Source organism: Suncus etruscus, chromosome 14 (genome assembly GCF_024139225.1).
Source record: "Suncus etruscus isolate mSunEtr1 chromosome 14, mSunEtr1.pri.cur, whole genome shotgun sequence".
Taxonomy (NCBI): domain Eukaryota; kingdom Metazoa; phylum Chordata; class Mammalia; order Eulipotyphla; family Soricidae; genus Suncus; species Suncus etruscus.
In genome coordinates, this window is record NC_064861.1 from 91540209 (window position 1) to 91562473 (window position 22265).

At 40.9% G+C, this 22265-nt stretch overlaps 1 protein-coding gene across 1 annotated transcript in view; it reads left to right on the forward strand.

Moving 5' to 3' along the window:
• Positions 1-22265, forward strand: part of LOC126027521 (sulfotransferase 2A1-like) — a 158705-nt gene that overhangs the window by 36231 nt on the left and 100209 nt on the right. The gene's annotated exons all lie outside the window — the stretch shown is intronic.

Here is a 22265-nt window from a genome sequence, read left to right on the forward strand (position 1 = left end):
TTCTGAAAAGGAACCAGCAATTCAATACCAGACCCAGGAAATCTGAAAATGAGAGCCTTAAATTTTTTTCATTAAAAGAAAATATTGGGGGCCCGGAGAGATAGCACAGCGGCGTTTGCCTTGCAAGCAGCTGATCCAGGACCAAAGGTGGTTGGTTTGAATCCTGGTGTCCCATATGGTCCCCCGTGCCTGCCAGGAGCTATTTCTGAGCAGACAGCCAGGAGTAACCCCTGAGCAACGCCGGGTGTGGCCCAAAAACAAAAACAAAAAGAAAAACAAAGAAGTGTCATTACAAAGCTAGTAGTGATCGCCAAGAAAGGTTTAATCAGTAATTCAAGTCGCTACATAAAAAAAGAGAAAATGGCTTTATTTTTTAAGTGAGCATCTAGCATTAGTCTTCTCGGTAGTATTTTTCTATAACAGAACAAATAATATTAGAAAAAGTTTTGTTTTATAAACAATCATTGTAACTTTATTTTCTACTGACTATTTCAGGATCCACATAGAATTCCCTGAATTTTGGTGCTCTGAGCTGCATAAAGACTCACTTCTCCCAAAACAGGTGTGCGTGTAACACCCATGATGAACACCCCATGAATCTTGACATTCTTGTCAAACTTTCTGACTTCGTGTTTGCAGAGGACTTTACATTCCATAGTTGGAGGCTGTTCACATGTAAGATCCACTTTAGAATAAAATCCAGCTCTTTTCTGCTGAGCCAGCCTAGCCTACAGACACCAAGGACTGTAATCTCTCCAGGACCCACACCCGGTAAGATGTCCCTGGTCAACGAAGGTGGGAACCCAGAGACTTATAAAACAGTGACCATGCTCTCTCCCTCTTTTCTGCTGAGCCAGCCTACAGACACCAAGGACTATAATCTCTCCAACACCCACACCCAAAAAGCGCAGCTGCTCTGCTCCGCTCTGCAGCCCCACTTATCTTGTAACCCCTGAATTCCATTTATGCAAATTGTGAGAAGCAATCTACAGCCTTACCAATGGAATAATTTTGCAGTAAACCCCCATATTTACAGAAATCAAGATGGCTCCTCTAATAATCTAAAACTTAGGAAACAGCTAGCTCTTGCCAGGTATAGATAGGGTTTGGGAAGGAGCCATGCTGGGGCCCTTATCCCTAGCCTGAGGACTGCTGGGAGGCTTGGCAGGCCCCCAGCCATCCTGGTCTTTTCCCCCTGACTCCAGGACCTCCCTGGGTGCCAGCTCAGATGGCCAGAAGTGGGTTCAGGTGGACTCTTAGTGGTCCTCAGGTTGCCCCTCCCTCCATACTCCAGTGGGGAGGTGCATGGGGAGGAGGGCGGGCAGACATCTGGCTTCCAGTTTCCTCTTTGATTCTAGTGACCAGCTCTTGCCAGGTATGGGGTTTGGGGAGGCCCCATACCGGAGCCTTTCTCCCTAGCCTGGGGAGTGCTGGGAGGCTTGGCAGGCCCCCAGCCGTCCTGGTCTTTTCCCCCTGACTCCAGGCCTTCCCTGGGTGCCAGCTCAGATGGCCAGAAGTGGGTTCAGGTGGACTCTTAGTGGTCCTCAGGTTCCCCCTCCCTCTGTACTCCATTGGGGAGGTGCATGGGGAGGAGGGCGGGCAGACATCTGGCTTCCGGTTTCCTCTTTGATTCTGGAGACCAGCTCTTTCTGGTCCCCTGGACTTCAGTCTTTCCCTAAGCACCGGTCTAGGTGGACTCTATAGGGGTCAACAGGCTTTCCCCCTATCTCTCCCTACACTAACGGGAATGCACTCTGGGAGGAGGGCAGGGTGTTCTAGCACTGGTTTATGTTGGGACAGTCAGTGGAAATTTTTTCTCTTTGTTTTCATATTGATAGTATTGTGTGCATATATTCTATATATCCATAATATCCATATTGTATTGGGACCTTGATACTGCCCTACAAAGCTCGTTTATAATATTTTACTGCCTCAGTCCCAACCCTTACTTCCCCCCACCCTTTCATGCAGGTGCAGCTAATGACATGAAGCTCACCACATAGAGTGATAAGTGCAATTAGAGAAATAACTACACTAAAAACTATCATAACAATGTGAACGAATGAGGGAAAAAGAAAGCCTGTCCCGAGTACAGGTGTGGGTGGGGTGGGGAGTAGGTAAATTCAAGAAATTGGTGGTGGGAATCCTGCACTGGTGAAGGGGGGTGTTCTTTACATGACTGTAATCATACAACTACAATTATATTTGTAATCACGGTTTTTAAATAAAGATAATTTAAAAAAAGATAAAATTCAAACAATCCCTACTAGGTTTACTGATTCTGTAACCAAAGATTACTTATGCTGAAATTTGAGATTAAAATTGGCCCAAAGAAAAAACTTTGTTTAGTTATTTTTGATATTTTTATAGTGTGAAAAGTTTGTGATTTTATTATGTGAAAATTCTGTTAAAGTAAAAGAAACAGGGGGCCGGAGAGATAGCATGGAGGTAAGGTGTTTGCCTTGCATGCAGAAGGACAGTGTTTTGAATCCTGGCATCCCATATGGTCCCCTGAGCCTGCCAGAAGCTATTTCTGAGCACAGAGCCAGCAGTACCCATGAGCACTGCCAGGTGTGACCCAAAAAACTAAAAAAAAATAATAAAGTAAAAGAGACAGGACAGATAGTACTGGAGTGAGATGAACTGGAGAGATAGGAAAGGTATTTGCCTTGCATGAGGCGAATACTGGTTCAATCTTCTGGGCACTTCTGTGAGTAATTTCTGAGCAGAAACCTCCAGGTGTGCTCCCTAAAAAGGACAGCTAATTAATTGTTTATTCTAAACTTTATCCATAAAGATTAAAATTTCATGTTATACATTTATTTTATCTTATTGTGTCCACTCATGGCTGTCAAGAATAATAAACATAGCTGGATGCCTGGGAATCACACTGGGTGGTATTTGGGGGAAACATCTCATGCTGGGGATCAAACCTGGGCTTCCTGCATACAAAGCATTTACTTCAGCCCATTGGCTAATCTCACTAACACTGTTTCATTTTCAAACATCTACAATTCTATGGGTATTGGGTTGTAATAGTAGTACAGATAGTAGGGTGTTTAGCTTGTATGTGGCTGTTGCATTAAATAAGCCCTTTGAATGGGCTTGGATGGTGGTGGATGGTATTGAAGGCCTTTCTCTGCCATCCCAGGCCACGAGGCTCTAATCCCCTCCAGCTGGTGGGTATCTGGGTTCAGAAAAGAGGTGGGTAGAAAACTCACTCACAGGCAGGCTTCTTCAGGAAATAACATCTTTATTTGCCCTGGCCAACATGTGTGGCCTATATCATAACCATTTACACTAGATTCCTATTCAGCTCTGCATTGTGCCTTGTTCCTCAGTCATCTCCTCCTCTTGCTTCCTCCTCTATCCTGCATCCATGCAAATCTCCTTTTTGCCCCTGAAGCCAAACCTTTTGTAACCTCCCCAAAACCCCTCCCAAAAATGGGAGGGTCTTTCTTGTAAGGTTACACAGGAGGAATGGAGGGTGGGGTTACGTGTGGCCAACCCGGGTTGTATCAGAGGACTTCACAGAGTCCCCCGAGACCTGCTAAGAGTGATCCTTAACACAGAGCCAGAAGTAAGCCTTGAGCACCATCTGAGTGTCTGAGAAAAAAAGGATAAAAACACAACATTGTAAGGGCAGAAACTCAACTTTCTGAGATAATTTAATCAATTTGTCAAATATTATTAGATATTTATTGTTGTGTATGTAAACATTTTTATGGGATTATTATGTTACTGACCCTACCCTGATTGGTGATTGTGCCCTACCCTAGGGTGTGACCTGGCATTCTGCCCCCACCCTAGGATGGTACCTGATTCTGCTTCCACCATTGGGTGGTATCTGATCCCACCATTGGGTGGTACCTGATTCTGGGGGATAAAAATCAATGTTCTGTGAAAGGTGAGAGGCTTTTTTCCTGGCTTAGTCTTAGGCCTTTTGGCTTCTGCCTCTTCACGGAATAAAGAGCTGTTTTCTTTGAAAGCCTGACTGCCTGTTGGCTTTCTTCCCACCGCATTCACCTCAGAACCGCTGACTAAACAGAGTAACAGAAGTGTGGTCTGAGCTGGAGGAGAAAGGCCTCATCCTCCATTTAATGGTCAGCAGAGGAAATTTCCAATGAAGTATTTCACTTACAGTTATTGAGGATCCAGGTTCAGCCTGTCTGGGTGCCATAATGATCATCATTGCAGTGGCCCCCCACTGTGCAGGGGGTATATGCAAGTCAGCCCCTGAAGAGGTTGACTGATGGAAGGATGAGGCCTTTCTCCTCCAGCTTGGACCACACTTCTGTTACCCTGTTAAGTCGGCGGTTCTGAGGAAAAACTAGTCAATAATAAAAGAGAGGCTGTTTGCATAAGCACATCACAGAAAAAATGTAAAGAAAACCTCTAACCTAAACACAGGGTGTCTAAAACCAGAAACAAGTATCAAGGAATCAACTACAAGTTCCTGAGAAGATAAATCTACAACGTACATAAATCCTTTGAAGAGACTCCAGAAAGATTGTATAGCAGGCGAGAAGAAGCACCTTTTCTTTAATTGTTGTTGTTGTTGGTGGTGGTGGTTTTTGGTATTTGGTTTTTGGGTCACACCTGGCAGCACTCAGGAGTTACTCCTGGCTCTAAGCTCAGAAATTGCTCCTAAAAGATACCGGGATTTGAACCAATGACCTTCTGCCTGAAAGGCAAATGCCTTATCTTCATGCTATCTCTCCAGACCCATTTTCCATTTAAGTCCAGGTAGACCAGAAAGCCCATATTTGAGGGCATCGAATTAGGCCCTTATTTTGGAGGAAGAATCATATACCCCCTGCACAGTGGGGGGCCACTGAAATGATGATCAATAGGCTTCTGAACTTAATCCAAGTTCTTAATCCAGGCTGAAGTCCATAAGATGTCCGAAATTGGTGTACCAATATGGTCGATTATTTATAGATGGGAGCTTAAGTCACAAACCGAAACAAAATGTTTAAGGCAGAGACCCTCCCTGTGTAAATAAACAACTTGAGGGCCCATCCAAAATGGATGGAACCTCCTATAAACCTAGTATTTTGCCTATGATGCCGCCATGCAAATAAAACACTGAGGACAGAAAAAGATATCATTTAGGAAATTATAGAAAACAATATCTAACTCACTAACCTAAAGTCAAGAAAGCAAAACCCTAATGTAATACAATATCAATTCCTAAGATTAAAAACTAAATAAAAAATTAATTACAATAGTCAAAAGAAGTGTAGTACCAAATATAAATTCAAAGGATTACAATTATATGAAAAATTAAAAAGGTGAATTTTTTTTTTTTTTTGGTTTTTGGGCCACACCCTGTAACGCTCAGGGGTTACTCCTGGCTATGGGCTCAGAAGTTGCTCCTGGCTTGGGAGACCACTGGGTGATCGAACCACGGTCCATCCTAGGCTAGCACTGGCAAGGCAGACACCTTACCTCTAGCGCCACCATGCTGGCCCCAAAAGGTAAAATTTCTACAGAGTCCAATACCAATCTGTAAAGATGAGGGGTCTGGAACTCCGAAAAGACCAGCAAAAGACACTTGATGGGTCTGGAAAAGCAGGTTGAAGCCTGGTACAAAAGATAACATCAAGATGAATGAAGAAGGAAAGCCAGTACAGTCATCCATGTGTTGGGACATCCCCAACCTTTACATCATTACCATCATGAGTTGGTTGGGCTTCTGCATTTCCTTTGGGATCAGTGCAATCTTGAGGTAACCATTGTAGAAATGGTCAAAAATAGCACTGTGTATGTGGATGGAAAACCAGAAATTCAGATAGCACAGTTTAACTGGGATCCAGAGACTGTGGGTCTTATCCATGGATCTTTTCTCTGGGGTTACATTGTGACACAAATTTCAGGTGGCTTCATTTCCAACAAGTTTTCAGCAAACATGGTACAAATCTCCAACAGTTATGGATTTTTTCCTCAAGCCGAGATCAGGAGGCTTGTAGTTGTGGGTAAAGGAGATGATTTGTACATGTGAAAATTAAATGTTAAGGACTAGGAAGAGAGAGGGAAGGATAAGAAACACTATATTGGGGAAGCTAAAGTTAGGAAAAAGGGAAAATTAAATGTTAAGGACTAGGAAGAGAGAGGGAAGGATAAGGAATGTTAAATTGGGGAAGCTAAAGTTAGGAAAAGGGGAACTATATACAAAATATGAAAACAGACAGACACTGAACAAGACATACACATACAGACTTCACAAGAAATATGGCCATCACACTCATACCAAAAATATTTGTTGGAAAGGATCCAAAAATTCAGCTGAATCAACAAAAAGTGCTTTAAAATGTAATAGCCAGCAAACTGTTTAGATAAATCATTTCAAATTCAAAAAAATTTTTTTGAGAGAGCAGAGCAGGTCTGAAAGAGAATTTCATGCATAATACAAACATGGAAAACTCTACTATAAGTGTATTACAGTATATATAGAAAGTTATTGTATAACAATACTCTATGATAGTCAACCATAGGCGAGAAGCACTGTGAAGAAAGTCCACCTAAAAACTATCATTATGTCAGCATTATGAATTCATTTTTGTCTTAAAACCTAAATTGAGGGAAATAAAGCAATGATGTCAGAATAAAAAGAGTGAAAGTCATTAAATGAGTATACCTAAAAAGAAAAACAACATTAATATATGAGAAATTTTTCTTTCAGGTGAACCTTGACTAAATTAAATTGTAAGATTTCATGATTAACAGTGACATTGGGGGTTTATGATTTTCAATCCTATTCATTGATCATGCCTGTGGAAAGAATTATAGGGCATTAATAGCAACCAATAAGGAAGTAAAATGATTATCTTGTGTTCATTGTACATCTCTAAGAAGAAAAAACAGGATGTATGCTGCTGTGGATTTCACGACTGTATTAGAGACTTTTTTGATTTTTTTGTCATCGAAATTGATCCAGTGTTGTTTTGCAGCAGTTTTACAGTATAAAGTACAGTGTCCATAGTGAACTTTACCATAATGGTTTGACACTGATGATAAGTTGTAATTCTTAATCTTGCTTTTATTCTCTGAAGTTAATTCTACTAAATTGAGGTCTTCTATAGGAAAATCCACGTAAGTGTGCAATTTTTTTTATTTGTTTGCCATCAAAAACAAAACGTTTCAAGTGTATTATCAGTACTGGTGGCAGTTTCCATAAATACATTATCTTTGAAAAATTCCTTTTAGTTTTGCAGCTGTTGTACTGAACTTTGTTGTCATCCCTTAACTCTTCTTCTTTAAAAAATTCAGAGAGGCATTCCCGTAATTTACATTTATCTGTAGATGTGACAACTAGAGACAAGTGAACAAATGTCTCATAATCCTCAGACTTTTGGTGGCATGCGAGACACTGTAGTATAGATTTGAATTGTCCTTGAAAGATACTATAAATAATAGTTTTATGAGCCTTTTGGTGTTCTGGACTAAATTGTTCATAATTTTCATTTTCCATAAGATGTATAGTTTTATCTATCATTAGATTTACAGTAAGCAAATCCTGATATAGTCCTTTTATTAGAAACATCAGTAGTTCATGTGGATACTGCTGATTATATCCAGCAAGCTGGTCATTAAGTAAACCAATTATTAATTTGAAGCTTTCAGGATTAATATATCTATGAAATCTATTTCCTGTGGTTTTGATGAGCTTACCAAATTCTTCTGCAAATTTACCTTCATGCCCCATTGGATTTTTCTTGTTAATATCCCTTTTATAATGATCTTGATGAAAATACTGAGTCAAGTCTGAAATATTATACAAGCATTTCAATATTGAGTTCATGTAGCAAGAGTTTCCTATATTTTGGAGCCCAGTTAGGGCAGGTTCCTGTCTTTCCTTTTGCATCTCAAAGTGTAAGGGTTTATCACTACCATCAGTCTCACTCAGTGTATGGTGTGTGACAGCTAAATCCTTGGAGACCTCAGAAATATTACTGTTGTTAGTGTCTTGAGTATTCTGTTTTTGATCTGAAGGGTAGTTTATAGTCTGAACCTGATCATTTGTGCTAGCCCGGTTTCTAACAAGGTGTAATGGAACCCAAAATTTCTTGGGAGGGTTGTCATTTGTGGAAACATAGGCATAACCCCTTCCTCTCAGGAGAAGATATTCAGCAATCCATTTTCATCCTCCTTTATCAAAATAGGTTTATGGGTTGTTTCTTGTCTCTCAATATCTTCTTTAAAATGTCTTTCTGCTGCAGTGTAACTTTCCTCTTAGGGTAAGTTTTAGTAATTTAATGTGATAAGAGTCAAAGATAGCAAATCCATTGGTGGTGAACCTCTTTTTCTATTTTTTTGTAATTAAGTTTTTAAGGTTCTGTGAGTCCTTTCTACAATGGCCTGTCCCCTACAATTGTAAGGAATTATTTTCAGATGTCTTATCTGCCATTCTTTACAAAAAAAAATTCAAGTTTTGCTAACATAGCTGGCCCATTAGGTATTTCATTAGGAATACCCATCACAGAAAAACATTGTAAAAGAAAACTACAAACAGCCTTAGATTTTTGAGAAGACATAGGAATTACCCACATAAACTGAGAATAAGTGTCCACCACAACAAGAAGATAAGGTTTTCTTGGAAATAAATCTGTTTGAGTTATATCCACTTGCCAAAGTTCGTTAGACTGTAAGCCTCTTGGGTTGCTCCTGCTATGTGAGTCTTTTTTTTGTTAACGGTGCACATATGTTGCAGTTTTCTACAATTTCTCTAGCTTGCCTCCATGGAATTTGGTAATTCACATGTAATTGTGTATAGGGCTGAATGTTCCTCTACAGGTGATTTAAATATAGGCATTGCTAGCAAGTCAGCAGTTTTATTTCCTTGAGCCATCAGTCCTGGAAGACCTGAGTGGGCTCTAATATGCATGATGAAGATGGGCTCAGTTCATTTTTGAAGAAGCTGCTGTAATCATTTAAGTAAGTTCTGTATGATTGAGTCATTAGCATTAAGGGAGGCAGTGGCTATTACATGACATAAATTTACCACATATAAAGGATCAGAAACTATATTTATGGCTTCAGATACATTTTCTAATAGGTAAATTAACGTTTTTTAATTCAACTTTCTGTGCAGATTTATATTGGTATCTATAGTCATATTAATGTTGTCTCCGGTTATTCCTCCTTTTCCATTTTGGGATCCATCGATGTAGAAAACCTTGGCATTGGGAATAGGGGAATCCCGAACAATTGAAGAAATAACAAACTGAGTTTTCTTTAAAATGTCCTGGCTGGATAATGGGAGGATATTTCTCCTGTGAAATCTGAGAGGGCCCTTTTTAGAGATTTATTAAGAGGCAATATTGACTCAGTTTTTTTTTGGTATTGGCAAAACTATTATATCTGGGTCAAAACCTAGTAAAGATATAGATCTGAGTCTTGCTTTGATAATAATCTCTGAAATCATTTGCAAGTAGGGGACAACTGAATGAGGCTGTTTGTTATGTAAATACACCCATTCCAAATGTCCTGCCTGTTGCATCAAGGCCCGTGTGGGGGTTTCTATAGTATGGAAGATTAACAGAAATACCTTTTCTCCTGGAATGAATCTTAAGAGAAATAATTTTTGTAATCTGCTCAAGAAGATGTCCAATTTATTTTTTGGCAGCTGTTGTTAAGTTTCTTGGGCTATCTAAAGCAGGGTCACCCTCCAACGTTTTAAACAGATTAGATAACTCTGCATTTGGGATTCCTAGTGCAGGGCGGAGCCAATTTACGTCACCTAAAAGTCTCTGAAAATCATTAAGTGTTCAGAGGTTTTCTTTTTTGATAGAAATTTTTTGTGTACGTATAGACGTCCGGTCCAAAATAAAACCCAAATATTGATACGGTGGCATTATCTGTATTTTTCTAAAGCTATTTTCAGTCCTTATGTTTGTACAGTCAGTAACATAAGAGTATAAGTCCTGTAAATATGTTTCATTGTTCATTGTGAGCAAGATATCATCTGTATAATAAAATATCATGGCTTGAGGAAATTTTTCACAAGCAGGGCTCAAAATCTTATCTACAAAAAACTGACACATGGCTGGGGAATTCAGCATGCCTTGGGGGAGAACAGTCCATTGGAAACGTCTGCAGGGATGGGTATTATTGAGAGAAGAAACTGAGAATGCAAAACGTTTCTTATCATCTGGGTGGATAGGAATATGGTAGAAGCATTCTTTCAGATCAATTATAATTAGTGGCCATTCCTTTGGAATAACTACAGATGATGGTAAACCAGTCTGCAATTTGCCCATAGGTATCATGGATAAATTTATAGCTCTAAGATCCATCAAAAGTCTCCATTTACCGGATTTCTTTTTTATAGTGAATATTGGTGAATTCCATTGAGAAAAAGATGGTTCAATATGTCCTAAACTTAGCTGTTCCTCCACTAATTCTGTCAGCACCTTTAATTTATCAGTTTTAAGTGGCCAGTGACCCGTCCAAATTGGTTCGTCAGATTTCCATTATATTTTTATTGGTGCTGGTGTTTTTATGGTAGTGGCCCCTACTAAAAATTTTGGGTTTTTAAATCAAAAGAAGGTTCGGGCTCTTCTGGAGCTAATGGAATGTGGAATTCTGCTTTCCACTGTTTGTGTAGGTCACGGCCCCACAGGGATTGTAAAAATGGGCCCACGTGAGGTCTGATTATTGCTTTTTGATTTTCTGGGCCATAAAATATCATAGTCCTCGTACTCAACAGACAGGAGCTTAGGCCTCCTATTCCTACTAGGGAATACGGGATTTCCTGAAGAGGCCAATTTTCTGGCCATTCTTTATCAGAAATTATGGTAACCTGAGCACCCGTATCTATCATTCCATCAAAGGGTTGCCCTTCCAAGAGAAGTTTGATCATTGGGTGTTCATCTTTACATTTAGTAACCAGAGTCATGATTGAGTTTTGAGCAGCACCTGAATCTGTGCTTCCAAAACCTCCAATTCTAGTCTTATCTGAAGTCCCAAATTTGACATAAGTTACTATTACTATCTGGGCAATTACTTCTCCTTTTTTAAAGGTCCATGTAACTGGTACAGTAATAACTACAATGATTTCTCCCATAGAATCTGAGTCAATGACACCAGTGATTACTGATATACCCTTTATGTTGAGGGAACTTCTGCCAAGAATCAAACCCATAGTATCTGGGGTTGGCAGTTTCTAACATGTAAGGCATGCTCATGGGTAAATTGTAATGTCCTCTGTGCATAATATGTCTAATTCGGCACTCCCTGATATGGAGTGGTTAATTCCCTTAATGTGATGAATTTTCTTGGGCTGGGCTTGGACTTGACTCAGTATTTTCATCAAGGTCATTATAAAAAAGATATTAATATGGGCATGAAGGTAAATTAGCAGAAGAATTTGGTCGGCTCATCAAAACCATGGGAAATGGATTTCATAGATATATTAACCCTGAAAGCTTCAAATTAACAGTTGGTTTACTTAATGACCAGTTTGCTGGACACAATCAGCAGGATCCTCACGAACTACTGATGTTCCTAATAGAGGGACTACATCAGGACTTGCTTACCGTAAATCTAATGACAGACAAAACTACACATCTTATGGAAAATGAAAATTATAAACAATTTAGTCCAGAACACCAAAAGGCTCACAAATCTATTATTTATGATCTCTTTCAAGGACAATTCAAATCTATACTCCAGTGTCTCACTTGCCACCAAAAGTCTAAGGTTTATGAGTCATTTGTTCATTTGTCTCTGGCTGTTACATCTACAGATAAATGTACATTACAGGAATGCCTCTCTGAATTTTTTAAAGGAGAAGAATTAAGAAATGACAACAAAGTTCTGTGCAACAGTTGCAAAACTAGAAGGGATTTTTCAAAGAAAGCGTACTTATGGAAACTGCCACCAGTACTTATTATAGCTTGAAACGTTTTGCTTTTAAAGGCAAACAAATAAAAAATTGCATACTTATGTAGATTTTCCTTTAGAAGACCTAAATTTAGTGGAATTCACTTCAGAGAATAAAAGCAAGATGAAGAAATACAACTTATCATCGGTGTCAAACCATTATGGTAAATTTCACTATGGGCACTGTACTTCATACTGTAAAATTGCTGCAAAACAACACTGGATCAATTTTGATGACAAGAAGATCAAAAAAGCCCCGAGCCTTCCACAGACCCTTGTTTTTATCCCCCAGAATCATGTACTACCCAATGGTGAGATCAGATACCAACCAATGGTGGAAGCAGAATCAGGTACTACCCTAGGGTGGGGACAGAATGCCAGGTCACACCCTAGGGTAGAGCACAAACACCAATCAGGTTAGGGTCAGCAACATACTAATTCCCTAAAATATTTACATACACAACACTTATCCTCTGTGTTTTGGAGCCTCAGGAATGCAGAAAGTTGGCAGTAAGTGGATTAGACTTCTATCCCCTGTTTCTCCAATAGAAAAAAACTTTCTCTTCCATACCTTGACAAATGCATCTTGACTTCCCAAGGCATCTTGGATGCATCTTTTGCAAAGCTTCTATATAATCTATTGTCCTAGAAGGAGGAGCTTTATGATTTGGAACCTGACCTTCCATATTGGACTGATTTTGAGGCTGGAGAAATATTACAGCAGGGAGGATGCTTGCCTTGCCCAACTGACCAGGTTCAATTTCGAAAACCCCAGATAGTATCCGGCACTTTGCAGGATTGATTCCTGAGCTCAGATATAGGACTATTCCCTGAGCCCAACCAGGGATGGTTCCAAATCAAACAACAAATCTAATCATTTCAGGTCCATTTTGAGTCAAGTGTTTCCAAAGGTGTAAAACAGGCCTTGGGGGTCCTAGGTTTTCACCTGGATATCCAGTTTTCTCTGCTTTTCACTGCTTCTTGTGAAGGGTGGGTGACAATGCCACTTATGTGATTAGTGACTGAGTCACAACCCTGGTGTTAGTTCTGTCAGCTTGAAGTCTTGCAGTGGTTGCCAAAATATGGTCAAATATTTCCTGGGATAACATCAACTATGCATTTATTTGGTTTTTGATGATGCCTTTTCTGGCTATATCGGTTGGAAAATACAATTTAGTGCATGTGTGATGTTCATCTATATTCCATTTTTGTTTGTTTTATTTTTTACCACACCCAGCAGTGCTTGCAGGGGTCTCAAACTCAATTTACCTGTGGGCCACAGGAGGCAAAGTCGGGGTGATCCTTGAGTGCAAAGTCAGTAGTAAGCCTTGAACATTGTGGGGTGTGACCCGAACAACTAAAACAAAACAAAACAAAACAAAACAAAAAAAAGAATCCTCTAGGGCAGGGCCACAAAATGTATGGAGGGCCATTTGCGGCCTGCGGGCAGCAAGTTTTAGACCCCTGGTAGGGGTTACTTCTGGCAGTCTTGTCCACCGAATAAAGCTAATATTTCCACAAGCCTGACTGTCTGCAAGCTGTTTACCCACTGTTTTACCTCAGAACCGTCGGCTAGACAGGGTGGCAGACGGTCAGGCTTGTGGAAATATTAACTTTATTTGGTGGACAAGAGTAAAGTCCAAAGCCTCAGCATCAGTTCCTGCCAAAAGCTCCTCACCTTCCACAGACTCTTGTTTTTATCCCCCCGAATCAGATAACACCCAATGGTGGGATCAGATACCACCCAATGGTGGAATCAGAATCAGGTACTACCCTAGGGTGGGAGCAGAATGCCAGGTCACACCCTAGGGTAGGGCACAATCACCGATCAGGTTAGGGTCAGTAACAATAATCCCCTAAAATATTTACATACACAACACTGGAGTCACCTAGGCATCATGGGTTTTTCTCAATATGGCAAAGATGGCAATGGTGTGTGTGTATGGGTGACCTACACAGGGTGTTCTAGGTTTAGACCACTCATGGTTGTGGAGAAAACTTTATCCCATTCCTGAAACATTTTGGAACAAACCCAGAAGTCCTGATGGTCATTTTTCATCAAGGACATACAAATCAGAACAGCTGTAAGAGAACAAAGCACACCAACAAGGATGTGACTATAGCAGAGGACAGAAACCAGCAGTGTAGATGGGAATAAGAAAGGATCCCAGGCACACTGCCATCCGAGTCAGCTTCCTTGGGAGACAAGGTGGAAAGTCCTCCCAGATAGTCCTCTCAGAAAGAACTCTAGAGCTACCTTTGGCCAATGGCTCTTCTTTGAGGCATCTCCCTCTGATCCCAGTGTGAAAACTTTCAAGTAACAGATCAATGAATAACTAAGACCTGCTATTTTCCTGTTGGCTGTGGGCCTCTGGAACCCACGAAAAGGGAGAGTGATTCTGAGGCACAGTGCAGAGACAGCTGCTTAGTACCCTGCAGAGCCTGACCCCAACTCATGGGTTCAGGACTGAGATAAACAGAGCTTCTCTGGGGCCAGAGTAAGAGACCAGAAGGAACTGTATTTGCTTTGAATTTTTCTCTGGCTGCCACACTCCTGAAGTTCACCCCACGACCCCCAAATTTCAACATCTTTCTAATCAATTTCAGGCCCACTGCTCTGCACTCAGGGCACCTTTAGTCTTGTGAAGAATATGGCCAAAGTTGAATGCCCTGGAACAGAGTGACTCTTCAGGTCTGCTGAAAAGGTATAATGAACACTTTTTGGCAAAGGCAGAGGGAGGTGGTGGGTACCACTGAGTGTCTTGGCCCTGTCTTTGAGGGGAAATCTCTTGAATGGACCTCACCAACTCTTCACTTTTCTCACGACCTCCAGGACCTTAGGACTATGCTGATTATCCTGGTCTTGGAAGAAATTAGAAGTAAGATCATAAACATGCAGAAAAGAAAAAAATTATAAGAAAAATTAAGACAAATGATGGGAAGATAGTACAGTAGGCACTTGCTTTGCATGCACTAAATCTGGATTTTAAATATCAGTCTTCTCATAGAGTCCCCAGGTCCATGATACCCTGGGGAGACAGTAGACCCTAAGCCTGTCCTGAGTAGAAGGGACAGTTCTGGAGCACTGACCCTCAGAGGCTCTGCAGGCATCGGGTTGTCATTTTGCAGGATGACAGAGACAGGGCTGGTGGGGACCTTTGCTTATCTGTATCTCTCAGCTAAAGTCAGTTGAGACCAGGTGTGGAGGGTGAGGCAGATAGAGGAGCTGAACTACAAGGAGGGAGGCTACAATGTGGTTTCAGGAGAAACAGGAAAGGAGTGGGTTGTGTGCATAATCTGTTATGCCTTGAGTTATTTTGGTAGTTATTTTTTGTTTGTTTCACTTTGCTTGTTTGCTTCTTTTTTGACCAAGGGGTTGGGTCATACCCAGTGATGCTCAGGCTTTCTTCTGGCTCTTTGCTTAGAAATCTTTCCTGGCAGGCTTGGGGGACCATATGGGATGCGGGTATCAAACCTGGGTGGATTGCATGCAAGGAAAATGCCCTGCCCACTGTACTATCTTATCTGACCTGGTCTGTTATATCTTTATTTCTTGTTGTTGTTCTTTGTTTGGTCAAGAGATTGAGCTGTAGCTGGTGCTCAGGGCTGAGTCCTGTTTCTGTGCTCAGGATCACTCCTGGAAGTGCTCATGGGAATATTTGGGATGGCAGGAATCCAATTCGGTCTACTGTGTACAAGGGAAAGTACCCTTCATGAAGTCCTGCCACTACCGCCTTCCACTGTTGGTTCTTTTTTCAGGTTTTGTGCCATATTACCCTCCTCTAGAAATCAGTAGGAGTCTTCTGTCACTGGTTCACCTCCCTTGGATTCAAGGTGACTCTCCTCAATGTTCTCTATTCCTTGCTCACTCACAGGGGTCTCAAACTCAATTTACCTGCAGGCCGCAGGAGGCAAAGTCGGGGTGATCCTTGAGTGAAAAGTCAGTAGAAAGCCTTGAACATTGGGGGGGTGTGACCCAAACAACTAAAACAAAACAAAACAAAAAAAGATTCCTCTAGGGCAGGGCCACAAAATGTTGTACAGAGGGCCGTTTGTGGCCCTCGGGCCATAAGTTTGAGACCCCTGCTAGATAATGCTATTCTTCCTGCATGAAAAATCCTCCCAGGCCTAAAAGTCTCATCCAATTCATCAATATACACACCCTGCCAGGCATACATGCCCTCTTTTCAAAAATATTGCTCCTTGTTGTTGTCTGTGGATCAACAGTCTTTGATGGGGAGTTTCCATTCTCCACCCCCTATTACCCCCATCTTACCCTTTCCATCTGATGGATTTTAGGACATATGTAGAGTGGGGCAAACATTAACATCCCACCCCTACTCATGCTCACAAGAACATCTTTAATTCTAGGACACTCCCATCATGTGAAGGAAGGTGCCAGATTCTAGAACATTCTATTTGCCATTAAGTCCATAATCTTCAACTATTCCTACCACCACAAGAAAGCTGCTCATTCTAGAATATATCCATCTTTCTCTATCAATGGTTGTCACTCTATGCCCAATTTTCTTCTCTCAACACTACTCTCTTTCTGTCCCTCTAGATTGGTCTAACCTTATATTTTCTACACATGGACACACCAGACCTCAAGTAAATTTTTTTTAAAGAAAGAGAATATGGAAGGCTATTCTAGGGAATTACATGGAAATTCACATTGAGGAGTAGGATAAATTGGGATGGCATAGTATGGGATTCCTGGAACAGAGATCATGCTTTGGGGAGACCCAGCAATATGTAAAAGGCTAGGGAAATCCCCAGTATAGCTTATGAGCCAGGGAAAAGAGAATCCAGAGAGGTTGATCAACCCACAGCACATGGGAACCACCAAAAACATTCATCTTATTTCTTCTCCTTTGAGCAGAGTTGGAAGGGAAGGGAAGTGTCCCAGCCCCTAAATGGGGACTTCCAAGATAAATTCTAGTGTTGTCTAGTCAAGTATTGCCATGTTTGGTATCACATGTGTACAATTCAGAGAGATTCTCAGAGCTTGTGGCATAGACCAAGTCCTGTGAACAGAGAGTACGAAGAAGATCCCCAATATTGTCTTTAAGAGGTTGGGAAGTAGGTGACAGAGAACAAATTTGCAGACCAGCTATGGTTTCCACTGACTAAACTTTGGGTTTGTACTCTGGATTATGCCACATTTTATTTCTGCCTTTCCTGAAGTGGGAAATGTAGGAACAAGCAGTGTGGCTGTGGGAAACAAGGGAGGGCAAGCAGATGGGGATTGCAAAGACCCAGGCCCAGTGCCCATGTACACTGCTTCCATGCTGCACATACCTACTCTGGACCTTGTGTTTACATTCTTCAGACATCGACGACTTCATCTATCCATTCTTTTACAAAGACATCACCTACTACACTTGCACTTCCAAGCACAGTGATTATGCTTGGTGTTCTTTCGACTACCATTTCAATGGGCTCTGCTGCTACTGCACAGCCAATAGTACATGTCCAACAGAAGCCACGGGGAGTAGCTGGCTTCCTCCTGGGAGATGTGGAATAACCCCGAGAATCAGAACCCCCTGTTTTCTATTCTTGGAAAATCACTGGGTGGAGAAATTGCAGTGTGGGGCTGTGGGCTGAGTCCTTCCTGGCATGTCCTTCTCTTCTGGGCCCTGTAGACTCATTTTCATATGCACCAAGAAAGACTATGTTCTGGGACTTTGATGGCGTTTTTGACCAAAATTTCAACCAAGACAAAAAATAGAAACCATGTTTCCCTTTTAAATAAGTAAAGGAGGAGTCAGAGTCTGGGAATGTCTTTAGAGACTTTCATTTTATTTTTATAGGTCAATTTTATTTCGTTTTTTTCTTACATCAAGCAATGTTCAGGGCTTATTCCTGGCACTGTGTGGTTTTACGTGGTAAAGCAACTGGCTTGTGGGTGAACAACTTGTAGTGTGAGTTTTCTTGCATGCTATAACCTTCATATCTGTGTGGATTTCTGCAGGAAGCTACTACCAGACCAGAGTTTCCTATCCTCCCCAGATATATCATACGGGGTATGATATATCCCTTTCCCTTCTGGGAACTGTGGAATAACCAAACCTCAAACCAACTGCCAAAGAATGACTCATTACAGCTCTGCATTTATAAATCACTCCTGGCAGGCTCAGGAGTTCATAGGGGATGCCAGAGATTGAAAACAGTTGGGTTGTGCCCAAGGCAAATATCTTACATGCTGTGCTACTGCTCTGGCCCTTAAAATTATTTTTTAATTGAATCTCCCTGAGATTATAAATTAATTATAAAATTATAAAAAAAGTTATAAAATTGTTTATGATTGAGCCAGGTTTAACCCCTGAGTGCCACCAGGTTTGGCCCCAAAATCAGAAGAAAAAAAAGCTGTTCAAGATCAAGTTGAGTAATATAATTTCTTATACCTACCCCTTCATCAATGCATATTTCCATCCATCAATGTCCCCATTTTCTCTTCCACCATACCCTGTTCTATCCCCTTGCTTTTGTGACACATGATATTTCCCCATGCCTCTCTCCTCTCTGCCTCTGTCTCTCTTCATTTTTCCTTTTAGACACTGGGCTTTGCACTATTGGGTCTGAAGGGTTATCAATAGAAAGATTCTTAACTTAAATATTGATGTAAGAAATTTGTTTCAATTGTGGTAAATAATTGACATTTATATAACCTAGGTAAAGACTTTCAACCGGAGCCTACGACACTGGAAAGAGATAGGAATAGTGACACCACTTCAGTGCTCTGTCTTCTGCACCATCTCTGATTCTTTGTCTCACCAAAGCTCAGAGGAAGCTCAGCTGCCCCAAGAGGATACTAAGGATGATGGTCTTTAGAGTGGGGTGGGGGTGTGTGTTACTGATAAAATTCCTGTTGTGTTTTTGTTTGTATTTTTTCTATTCAGTACCTAGATGATACTTGATGTTCTGAGGTGACAGAGGTCCAGGTATAATTGCCAGCCTCCCTGAGACCAGCTTTTAACTAACTTATTTCTTAAAAATAATTTTTATTTTGACCACAGTGTATTACAAATCTTTCACAGTAATATTTTAGGTTCATAGTGACATTGAATCAGGGTCATTTCCCACCACCAATGTTGTCATCCCTCCACTCTTGTTCCCACCATGCATCCATATCCTCCTCTTTTGAACCCAGGCTGCTAGTATAAGTGGTCCCCTTTGTGTCTAACTTGTAGATTGGGTATCGATTCTGTTGTTGTTGGCTTTGGATTTGATGTTTAAGACTTATCATTTTTTTTTAAGTCTGATCATTTTTCATTTCTACTCAATGTTCATACGACTGGTTTTGGTACCTTCCATTATTTCTCCTCCAATTTGTGAGGCAGAACAAGATGGTTTAAGTTATGTGGTTCTGTTAGAAGGAAAGAAAGAAGGAAAAAAGGGGGGGGGCAAAATCAAACAAGCAAAAAAAACAACAAAAAAAAAAAAACCAAAAAAAACAGGGAGGAGTCCTTCCAGAGGCTATAAATGTCATTTTAAGAGAAGAAAGGAAAAAAGGAAGAAAAACATAACAAGAATATAAAAATCCCCACCACACTCTAACTCTTCACCCTCAGCTCTTAATTCACTAGGCACCAAGAAAGACCTCCTACCACAACGAGCCAGTATACACTACCCAAGTGAAGAGACACCCACTCAAGCTCTCGCCTCATTCCTGGCAAGAAAATATAACCAACACCCCGACAGACTCATGCAGTGTAGCCCTCCTAATCACCTCTCCCTAATGTGGACTGTGGCTTGATACCGGAACTAGCTCCAAAGGACCCCCACTGAAAGAACTCTACCCAAGACCTCCCTGCCTGGACCCCACACCTCACAAGGAAATCTCAAAAGACAAAAAACCCTATTCTTCCATCATAAGTATAGACCTATATAACACTACCTCTTATCCTGTTTCTCCTCAAATGTAAAGTGATCTCCTATATCACTTTCTCCCCTTTTTCTTTGTTTTTTTTTCTTTTCTTTTTTATTCTTGTTAGTTTTGTTTGTTTGTTTGTTTTGTCTTGTTTTAGTTTTTTTTAATTTGATTTGATTTGTTTTTGCTTCTTTTGGGTCACTCCTGGCAGCACTCAGAGGGTGCTCCTGGCTCTATGCTTGGAGAACGTCCCTGGTGGGCACGGGGGACCATATAGGATGCTGGGTTCTGAGCCACCGCCCTTCTACAGGAAGGACAGATGCCTGATCTCCATGCTATCTCTTCTGGCCCCACTTTATCCCTTTAATTACATCTTTTATTTAATCTTTTTTTTTTAAAAGAAACTTTTTTCCTTTAGATATGTGTGAGCATGTATATTCTTAGTTTTTGTCGGGAGTCTGGTATCTTTTCTCTCCACCCCCCAAATCCACCAGCAATATAATGTAGCACCACTTCCTCCTGCAAAGACATATTAAACAAAGGGTAAATTGTACATATAAAAACAAGCTCTTATCTACTAGGGGTAAGAACTCACACTTGTTTACAACATAGGGACATCTCCTACCGTGAATGTATGTCATGTGGAAACAATTTAGGCTCCAGGGAACTAGACACTGACCATTCAGCCTTAACTTCTGGATGGCAGACATAGATACGACAGAGTTCTCCACAACAGCTCCAGGAACCAAATCCCCTCCAGGGCATTTACAATGCTGCTCTGACACCAACATAAGCCAGTTCTAAATGGATAACCTGACAATGAGGAAATGGGAACATCTTGATCTAAGAGCAAGTTGTCCTTCCTCATCAGCTGTTGATAAGACAAAATCAGAAAACATGTCACCCTTTGAACTGTGCAAAAGCCAAGATCACTATATACAGATGACTGGTTGTTGCAATCAAGACTGGACAGTATGCATCCAGGAATCAACAACAACAACAGCAACAAAAAGCTCTAGCCTAGCTTTTGGTATACAATCTGTTCAATGAACAAGAGCTCCAATTCCAGAAGTCTGACTGAGACAACCGCAACTGAACGGGTCTTCCAGAAACATAACGAAAGACTTTACCCCAGGCTCCATTTAGGAGCAACATAACGACCAAGAACACCAACTACAGTAGATGGATTAAAAAGACACTGAAGAAGCGTAACTGCTAGAACCACAAAGAAAGAAAAGTCTTTTTCTCCATTCCTGAGCTGCACAGCCACCAAGATCTCTAGAAACAGAGGTCTAATTTTACCATCCAAGACAAAGCAGAAGTCTTCCACACACCACAAAAGCAGCAAGGGGAGAGTAAATGATCAAGGAGTCTAGAGTTAATCCCACGACAGTATACTTCAGGGGTGGAGAAACCCTGTATCTCCTAGGTCAAGGGAACTCCCTCTACAATATCCCCAATAGTTACTGAGCATATGCAGGGGGATAAAGAAAAGGAGAAAAAAAAGCACAAAACAATAATTTTTCCACATGTTTATTTATCGATTGATCGATTTTTTTGACGTCTTTATTTAGGTGTGGAGACTATGATTGATGTCTCCAATATTATTTATTTTATTTATTGTCTTTCTCTCTCTCTCTTTTTTTTTTTTTTTGGTTTTTGGGCCACACCCGGCGGTGCTCAGGGGTTACTCCTGGCTGTCTGCTCAGAAATAGCTCCTGGCAGGGCACGAGGGACCATATGGGACACCGGGATTCGAACCAACCACCTTTGGTCCTGGATCGGCTGCTTGCAAGGCAAACACCACGCTGTGCTATCTCTCCAGGCCCTTTCTCTTTCTTTTTGCACTCTAGCATGATTTGATTTCAGAACCGAGACTATTGTGTGGTGCCTGTCTTTATTGCTGTAGTGCTCACTGGTTATTTAATTCGATATTTTTTTTCTGTATTGTTGTGGTATCTCAATTACCTTTGTCACGTCCTCTCTCAAACTGAGGTTGGAAGCCTCTAGAAGGACTCTGCCCATTTTCAGCATATTTGACTTTTGATTTCTTTTTTTTCCTCTTATTTTGTACCCTAATCTATTGCTTTTTTCCCCTTCAAACAAAACCACATACCTCTATTTTTCTAGCTCTGCCTCTTAAATAGAGAGGGAAACAAGGGAGGGTTCCAGGACCAAACAGATATGTGATCACTAATAGTAAGCCAGACTAAGAGGGGTCCACCTACTCTAGCAGCCTGGGGGGTGATGGTGGGGTATATGGGTTGTAGAAAGGGAACTGGAATGGGGGGAGGACATAGTTGGTGATGGGTATTCCTCTGATTCAATGTTAATAAGTACCTAACATACTACTGTGAAAGATATGTAAGCCATTATGGAAAAAATTGTGTTTTTAATCAGAAACTTTCTTTGACTTACATGTATTATTATATCAATTATATTATATGTTATGTTATATTATGTCACTATATTATGTTATGTTAGTTTACCTCATTATATTAATCAA